We start from the raw sequence: 8,746 nt of genomic DNA, 5'->3' as shown, positions 1-8,746 counted from the left end.
AGGTGCCTGCTACTATGTCTCACTAATTTTTGTATGTGTAGGAAAGATGGCGTTTCACCATATTGGCCAGGCTGGTCTCGACCTCCTGACCTCAAGTGATCCACTTGCCTCGGCTCCAAAAGCGCTGGGATTACAGGTGTGAGCTACCACACCCCGCCTGCCATGTATTCTAATATCATATGGATATTAATTACTGATCTTCCCGTGGATTTGTGGAAGACAAATGATGATGAAGAGGAAAATGTTCTGAAGACTGCTGGAGGTTGGAATGTTAGCATAAAAAGGAGAGAAATCACGGATTCTTCCCTACTACACTTTAGAAGAACGCCTTTGAGGAGAGCTGGGGAAATTTACTTAAACCAAAGTGAACGTGTATTAGCATCAGTATCTAGGCTGACACTTCTATGATATTGTCCCCTTCAACTGAGGACATAAAACAGGCACCAACAAAGGTAGCAGGGCTTAGTTCAATCCCCAGGGCTGAGAGTCTTTTTGCAGTGGGAATCCAACACGGAAGAAAGCAATTCAGGTAGAGCCTGGATGGTAAACTTGTCCCCGTTTAACTTATGGACCCTCTCGTATTGTAGCAGCCTGAGCCAGAGTTACATTCACATTTAAGAGCAGCTGCTTAGAAGAGTCTTCTGCAGTTATGAGATTTGTACATTAATAGGAACAGAAATGGAAAGTCTAGGAGAGAAAGAAATTTTATAGTTTAAGGATTTAACTTGGAGTTTTTACAAACAGTGATAGCTCTCTTCCATCGGGAAGAAGGCAATGTAGCGAAGACTGATTGAGGATACAGAAGGTGAAAGGTTAGAGGTTTAGAACTAGAGCAATCGCAATGTAGAGTAGCAGGGTTGAATCTCTTGGAGTGCTTTTGGCTTTAGTAACAAAAAACCCAAATCAGAATGTCTCAACAATAAGGGTATTTACTGCTTTTTTTTTCCAAAAGTTCTGAGACAGGATGGATTCCCTGGGCCACAGGTAGCTGAAGCAGGGTCACATATAACTTGAAAATACCCCGAGGGAGGAGATTGGTTTTCTCTCTTATGGTCTATTTTTAAGAGTATGGGCCAGATGCAGTGTGTTATAGCTGTAATCCCAGCATTTTCAGAGGCCAAGGTGGGCAGATCACTTGAGGTCAGGAATTGAAGGTCAGCCTGGCCAACATGGTGAAACCCTGTCTCTACTAAAAATACAGGAGGCTGAGGCAGGCAGATCACTTGAGGTCAGGAATTCAAGATCAGCCTGGCCAACATGGTGAAACCCCATNTTGGGAGGCCATGGCAGGCAGATCATGAGATCAGGAGTTCGAGACCAGCCTGGCCAACGTGGTGAAACCTCATCTTTACTAAAAATACAGAAATTAGCTGGGCATGCTGGTATGCGCCTGTAATCCTAGCTACTTGGGAGGCTGAGGCAGGAGACTTGCTTGAACCCAGGAGGCGGAGGTTGCAGTCAGCCAAGATCGCTCCACTGCACTCCAGCCTGGGAGACAGAGCGAGACTCCATCTCTCTCTCTCTCTCTCTCTCTCTCATACACACACACACACACACACACACACACACACACACACACACACACACACATTCCCAGAAGCCTTCCCTCTAGTAGATCCCCCTTCATGTCTTAGTGGTCAGAACAAAATCACATGTCCATCCCTGAAAATCAGCTGTTGACAGAAAATAGAATTACCATGATTAATCTAATCAGTATTTATTCCTAAACTGACAATAGGGTGCCCTTTTCTGAATAAAATGAGATTCTGGTAGCAAGACAATGAGAGAAAGAATGCTGTTTAGACAAATTGCCACGCCAAGTTTTAAGATTTTCATCAGGACCCTAATGAAAGTGTGGAACACACCAATGTTTCTCAATCTCAGCACTACTGACGCTTGGGTTGGATGAGCCTTTGTTGTGAGGGACTGTCGTGTGCATTGCTTAGCAGCATCTCTGGTCTCACCCACTGGATGCCGATAGTACTACCTAGTGGTAACAAACAAAAAGGTCTCCAGACATTGCCAGTGTCTGCTAGAGGTGGAGAGACGGCTCTTGGTTGAGGATCACAGAACTAGACTAAGAAGCCTACTGAGTTACCCCCCAGTGGCTGTATGGTGTCTTTATGTACTTCAGTGCATTTATTAAATTATAAAGTGGGGATAATAAAAAATATCTGTGTCACAAAATTGCTTAAGAATTGGTACAGTTTGGTTCTGTGTCCCCAGCCCAACTCATCTCAAATTGTAATCTCCACATGTCTGGGGAGGGACCAGGTAGGAGGGGATTGGATCATGGGGATGGTTCGTGGATTGTGGGGATGGTCTCCCCCATGCTGTTCTCATAATAATGAGTGAGTTCTCATGAGAGTTGATGGCTTTAAAACCATCAGGGGGAAGTTGCCTGCTTCCCCTTTGCCTTCTGCCATGATTGTTAAGTTTCCTGAGACCTCCTCACCATGCTTCCTATTAAGGCTGTGGAGCTTTAAGTCAGTGAAATCTCTTTCCTTTATAATATCCCAGTCTCAGATAGTATTCTTTATAGCAATGTGAGAAGAGACTAATACAAGAATTAAATGGAAATTTATGATAGTGGTTGTAAACTCTAACATCATATACAGATATTAGTTTTTATTGATTTTTCTGTAGTTCTAAAATTTCCTTTAATAACCTTGCTCTTTCTTAAAATAATAAAAAGTTAGGACAGTCAGATGTTCCTAAATGTAATGATGCACCTTTCCCTTCCTGCTGGTTATTTATGCATTTATCATTGTCATCTTTCTAACCCTTCCCAGAAGAGATAGAAAAAATACTAAGAGCTTCAAGAATTAATCACTTTCTCAGGTTGAAATGCAGCAACAATGCAAAGAGGTGACAAAGTCAGATGCGTCGGTAGTAAGTAAAGCATTCTAATGAAAAATATGGAGTGGAGATAGTTTGGGATCCTATAAAGCATCTCTTTGTACTGAATTGTTGGTCTCTCATCATCTATTGTCATGTTTGTCCTGTGTGTGGTGGGTGGCATTTATAGAGGCACGACTTAGTTGTTTTTTTTTTTTTTCTTTTTTTCCTCATGCGTTCATCGCTGCTTTAGTCATTTTGCTTCATGCCTTTGAAGGCTCAGATGAAAGAGACTTCAAGATCTCATTATTCTTGGGGCATTTATTCAGAACTTTAATTACATTTCCTAATTTCTTTCTTTAAAAGTTGTATAAAGTTGGCTGGGTGTGGTGGCTCATGCCTGCAATCCTAGCATTTTGGGGGTCTGAGGCAGGAGCATCACTTGAGCTCAGGAGTTCAAGACCAGCCTGGTCAACATAGTGAGACCTTGTCTCTTTTAAAAGCAAATAAAAGTTGTATTAAGTGTGATGTTTTAAAATTGCTATGTATTTATTAAAAGTTTTCAAAGCTTTTTTTTTCCTGTAAATTAATCCTTAGATCCACCGTCTACTTATAAGACAACCTTGACCTTTGTGTACCCCATAGAAGTGCGTCGTACATTTTTGTGGTATGTTAATTCTGCAGGTTGTCAGGGTCTTGTTTTTTTTTTATTGTTATTAACACCGAGAACTTCTGAGTGCGTGGACTTACATGTGTGTGTGTATAACTGGTGGGTTGAAAAGATCCGGTCCCTATCAGGTAGAATGCAAGGAGGAGTTCCTGAGCACTACTTTGAAAGTGAACCTGGGTTTATGGGCTCTGAGTGCAGCTGATCTTAGTACATTTATGCCTAGAAAAAAACTAGCTCATTTATGCCTAGAAAAACTCTGTGGACAGACCACAATATTTTGGACCTTAGCTCTTAGTAGTGGGATTGTGTGGAGCTTTAAAATTTCTTTATTTCTTTATGTACTTTCCGAGTTTGTATTAATATACAGGAATGGCATTTTGAATCAGAAACAAAAGTAAGTCTACCAGTCAGCCCCCACGTGATTACACATATTATTTGGAAGCAGAAAGTATACACAGTTCCCTGGAGATGGGTCCAAACCTCCAAGGGCAGCATAACTTTCTTCCTTTGTCCAGCTATTACAGGTGTTACGGAAGCCTAGAAATTGATGGGTCAAGTCAGAAGTTACTTCTGAGCATATCTAATTACATATGTAATTCAGATAAATTACAGAGTCACTTTCTGACTTTAGAATGAGGCTCCTTAATGCTATTGAATGTTCTGTTTAGGGACTGTGGTTCTGGAAGCAGTCTATGCTTTTGAACTCTACCTCTTTTACTCTCACTAACCAGGAGTACCTATGCCCTTAGGCACTAGTATAGTGACCTGCCAATTTGAAACAGAAATCTTGGAGGGATTCTGCATACATGGCCAAGCATGATTTGAAGCCATGTATTGTCTTCAGCATCTGCAGAGTGCTTGTGTTCCTGTGCAGAGGCTCCTGGTATTGAGATAGTCCCCTGCGACTCCAAAGGGAAACTTCTTGGCCTTGCTCATCAGAGATTTGACCATTTTCTGGCCCACTGCTGAAACTGCTAGCAATTTGGATGATGTATTAGTGAGAAGAGGGTCTGATCTCTGCTCCATCTGAGAACACACAGGTATCCATCTACTAGAAACCAGCCCAGTTACTCCCATGCAGTTCCTTAGCTAGGAGAGAAAGCAAGGAATCACACAAGAGAAACGTAAACATTCCTGTTGCCTCTGCCTTAATCTTCTTTTTGTTTTTTGTTTGTTTGGTTGGTTGGTTTTTTTTGAGACAGAGTCTCACTCTGTTGCCCAGGCTGCTGGTATGTCTTGTCTTACTTCAATTTCCAACCCCCTGGTTTAAGTGATTCTCCTGCCTCAGCCTCATGGGTAGCTGGGATTACTAGTATCTGCCACCATGCCTAGCTAATTTTTGTATTTTTAGTTGAGATAGACTTTCACCATGTTGTTCAGGCTGGTCTCGAACTCCTGACCTCACGTGATCACCTGCCTCAACCTCCCAAAGTGCTGGGATTACAGATAAGCCACCATACCTGGCCAAGTCTTCTGTTCCCTCTGCAAGGGCCATGCTTTATATTGTGTGTATAGGGCCATTGAACTCTCTTTCTGGACATAACAGACCTCCACCCTCACTGTGGATTCAACGGATATGACTTTGTCCTGGTGCTGAACATCAGGGTGAGAAGACAATCTGAGAAATACTATTTGGCATCATAGACAGAGATTATATACCCAACTAAAAAGGTTTGACTCATTGGGGCTAGGCCACCTCACCCTCTCCCCTACAGACACATCACTAATGTAGTCACTCTTCAAAGAAAATGCCCAGTGCAGCTCCATGCACTACTGGTTAATAACCATGTTTTATGAAAAGTCTCAGCATTGCTCTGCTGTGCCATGCCAGTAGGTCAGCAGTCCCCCACCTCCAGCAAACACAAAGCAGGACTGGCAGGCTAGTTGTCCCAATTCCATCCAGCCCTAATCATGTCCCTGCTCCAACCCTAGTCAGGATCTGGCTCCAGGGAGCTATACTTCAAGCCAGTAACAGTTAGGATGTTTACTTAAGTCACAGGATCCACAAGTTTGAAAGAGGATATTATGGAGATGCATATAACTGTGTATGTTTTTGTTTTTAAAAATAGCAGGTTTAGGCCAGGTGTGGTGGCTCACGCCTGTAATCCCAGCACTTTGGAAGGCCGAGGCAGGTGGATGACCTGAGGTCAGGAGTTCAAGATCAGCCTACCCAGCATGATGAAACCCGGTCTCTACTGAAAATACAAAAATTGTCTGGGCGTGGTGGCAGGCGCCTATATCCCAGCTACTCGGGAGGGGGAGGCAGGAGAATTGCTTGAACCTGGGAGGTGGAGGTTCCAGTGAGCTGAGATTGTGCCATTGCACTCCAGCCTTGGTGACGCTGAGAGTGAAACTCCATCTCAAAAAAAAAAAAAAAGCAGGTTTACAGGTAGCCTTTTTATAGTATCCAGTTATACACAGGAGTTACATGATAGAAGGACCTTCTCTTTAAGGACCTGGTTCTGTATATTTCTGGAAAGTATCTGATACGTATATTTTAGACAGAATCTCACTCTGTCACCCAGGTTGGAGTACAGTGGCGTGATCTCTGCTCACTGCAACCTCTGCCTCCCAGGCTCAAGCAGTCTTCATGCCTGGTCACCCAAGTAGCTGAGACTATGGGAGAGCGCCACCATGCCCGGCTAATTTTTGTATTTTTAGTAGAGACCAATGCAAATGGTGAATGTATCTGCCCTGCCCAGAACAAAAATCTGTTATTCTTCAAATGTTACTCCCGAATCACGATAATTTATTTCCTTATCTTTATTGTTAGAAAATTTAGAATTTTCTAACTTAGAATTTTCTAACTTAGAATTTACAACTTAGAATTTACAACTTAGAATTTACAACTCTTTCACTGAGCTGCCCGAACCATTTTTATTACTACTTTGAGGATATAGATGTATTTGCACTCTGCATTGTCTTGGGGAGAAATAGCATCAGATAATTACAAAGTTAAGTAGTGAGTTTTCTACCTCAAATCTAGGCTCAGGACAGTTGGCTGCTAAAACTCCTAATTTCCTGAAAAACAGGATCTGTGGAATCACTGGGACTAATAACCAACTGTCTAAATAATATCTTTAGGTAAAGGAAGATAATTCACCCCAACTAGAATTTTTCTGTCTAATATTTAATTTCCAGGGCTTCTTGTTAACTTGTATAAGAGTTTCTAATTCAAGCTGGATGTGATAGCTCATGCCTATAATCCCGGCACTTTAGGAGTTCAAGGTGTGAGGATGACTTGAGCTGAGGAGTTTGAGACCAGCATGGGCAACATAGGGAAAGCCTGTCTCTACAAAAAAATTTTTAAAAATTAGCCATGTGTGGTAGCACACACCTGTGGTGCCAGGTACTTGAGAGGCTAGGTGGAGGATTGCTTGATCCTGGGAGGTCAAGGCTGCAGTAAGTTGTGATCACACCACTGTACTCCAACCTGGGTGACAGAGTGAGACCCTGTCTCAACAACAACAACAAAAAAAGGCATTTCTAATTCATTCGATCTTAACATCTGGAAAATCTTAAGAATGAAATTTTCTCTTATGAAATGAAAAATCTAAAAAAAAAAGAAACATTTTTTTTTTTTTTTTTGAGATGGAGTCTTGCTCTGTCACCCAGACTGGATTGCAGGCGTGCAATCTCGGCTCACTGCAAACTCCACCTCCCAAGTTCAAGCCATTCTCCTTCCTCAGCCTCCTGAGTACCTGGGATTACAGGCATGTCCGCACACTCGGCTCATTTTTTTTTTTTTTTTTTTTTTTTTTGTATTTTCAGTAGAGCTCTGCAACCTCTGCCTCCCTTCCCTCATTGGGAAGATGAGGCAGGAAGATTGCCTCACCATGTTACCCATGATGGTCTCGATCTCCTGACCTCATGATCCGCCCACCTCGGCCTCCCAAAGTGCTGGGATTACAGGCGTGAGCCACTGCACCCAGCTAGAAACATGCTTTTATATATAAAAGTTTTTATTAAAAAATTCTGAGATTTTGTTAAACTAAAACACTGCTAATTGAAAATCAAAGGCATTCAACAAAACCTAGTATTTTGTTGTGTTCTTCTCATTCTGTAGACATATTCAATTCACTCAGCATTTAATTATGTGCAGGTCAGAGATGCTCACTTGAGCCTGATCTTAATTCAGGATATTGTATGAATATGGAAGCCTTTAATATTTGATCCATAGTTTAAAATTATATATTATTATACAGGGTATCAGTATATTTATTATCTAATTATTGTCTATCTCTTTTTTTTTTTTTTGAGACAGTCTTGCTCTGTTACCTGTCTGGAATCCAGTGGTGCGGTCTTGGCTCACCACAAACGCTGGCTCCCAGTTCAAGAGATTCTCCTGCCTCAGCCTCCCAAGTAGCTGGGATTACAGGCGTGCAGCACCACACCCAGCTAATTTTTGTATTTTTAATAGAGATGGGGTTTCACTGTGTTGACCAGGCTGGTCTCAAACTCTTGATCTCAGGTGATCTGCCCACCTCGGCCTCCCAAAGTGCTGGGATTACAGGCATGAGCCACCGTGCCTGGCCCTGTTTATTACAGGTCTATATATTTACTTACTTGTTTTTGATTCTTAAAGTATGACAACTGAATATACGGGCAGCTTGCTTTCTTTGTCCAAGACAGAAGGCATAAACCTGGCCTCCTGCATCAGTGCTCCATACACCATTTCAGTAGTGTGTATCAGCACCAGATCCTGGAGAGCAGCTGCTCATGGCTTCTGAGTCTATAGCTGAAACAGGAAAGCAGCTGAGAGAAGTATTAAATCAGTTTTCAGAGTCAGTCCTCAGTAAAGTTTTATGCCTGGGCCAAGAAACGTGAAAATAAATGCATGTAGGGTAAAAAGGAAATGTTCTTCTTATCCAATTCAAAGATGATCACTAGAATGATGTCACACGGTGTGGGGCCACATTTTAATATGCTAGGGTGTGTCCAAAGATGCCCAGAACACCTACTCCTCTGAAATTACACTCTGCATGATACATACAGCCCAAGGACACGCACTTTTACATAAAAGTGAACAGAAAAAGTTCTGAGGCACTTAATTAAACTTACAACAATAGCCTGGATAATAATTATGGGCAAGTTACCTCTTACATCTCCATTTCTTTATATGTATTATGGGATTAAGATCATCTCACTCATCAGGTTTTCATAAGAGCTGAATTAAATTAAAACACATATATTAGAATATAAAATGTCAATAGCAGGCTGAGCATGGTGGCTCACACC

At 41.9% G+C, this 8,746-nt stretch overlaps 1 long non-coding RNA gene across 1 annotated transcript; it reads right to left on the bottom strand.

The window, feature by feature from the left end:
* Positions 1–6,783: 6,783 nt before the first annotated feature.
* LOC108311999 lies at positions 6,784–8,544 on the bottom strand. The gene is made up of 3 exons (XR_001828435.1): positions 8,525–8,544; positions 7,824–7,832; positions 6,784–6,800 (listed from the first exon to the last, which is right to left on the bottom strand). It is a non-coding gene; the product is annotated as an uncharacterized LOC108311999 (long non-coding RNA).
* Positions 8,545–8,746: the final 202 nt, after the last annotated feature.

The sequence above is a fragment of the Cebus imitator genome, unplaced genomic scaffold (assembly GCF_001604975.1).
Source record: "Cebus imitator isolate Cc_AM_T3 unplaced genomic scaffold, Cebus_imitator-1.0 Scaffold120, whole genome shotgun sequence".
NCBI classification, from domain to species: domain Eukaryota; kingdom Metazoa; phylum Chordata; class Mammalia; order Primates; family Cebidae; genus Cebus; species Cebus imitator.
This window is presented reverse-complemented; position numbering and strand designations above follow the sequence as displayed.